This window comes from Arachis ipaensis, chromosome B03, assembly GCF_000816755.2.
Source record: "Arachis ipaensis cultivar K30076 chromosome B03, Araip1.1, whole genome shotgun sequence".
Lineage (NCBI taxonomy): Eukaryota > Viridiplantae > Streptophyta > Magnoliopsida > Fabales > Fabaceae > Arachis > Arachis ipaensis.
In genome coordinates, this window is record NC_029787.2 from 119,192,595 (window position 1) to 119,193,284 (window position 690).

Below are 690 nucleotides of genomic sequence, written 5' to 3' on the forward strand. Positions count from 1 at the left end.
CAAACATGTTTGGATTAAACTATTTCTAAAACCAATTAATAAAAGGAAGTTAGCTTTTTTAAATAGTATAAAAAATAAAAGATATGAAAATAATTTTATATCATTAAATTAAGGGAATGGATACCACTAGCTAAGAATTCGACCATTTTCAAAATAAATTCTAGACGATATACTTGCGTGGATCAATACCTCGTATGAGAGTGAAGTATTAATTAAACAGAAAAGTTCTGCATTTATGTATTTTTTACATAATTGTTAATTAAGTAATTTTTTTCACACACGCGTCCCCTATCCTTCACTCATTTGTCATACACGCGTTACATATAACGTGCTGCAACCTAAAGTTTTGCTCAACGTAAACCTTCTGCTGCAACGTAAACCTCCTTCTCTGCTCGTGTTCTTCCTTATTAATCTGCATTGCCTTCGTCGTTCTTTTCTGATCGCGTTCATCTTCTCGTTTTCTTATTTCAATCTGGTTGCATTTATCTTCTTCCTATTCTTCTTCGTTTTCTTCTTCGATCTGCACTTCTGAATCGAAACAATAAATGACACAACTTCAAATTAGGAGAGCAATTTGGATTACTCTTCTGAAACGAATCAAACTGACAAAGTTTGGATTATTCAATTTTGAATCGAATTGAATGGAATGCAATTGCTAATTTGAATTGAATTAAATGGACGGAGGTGTAC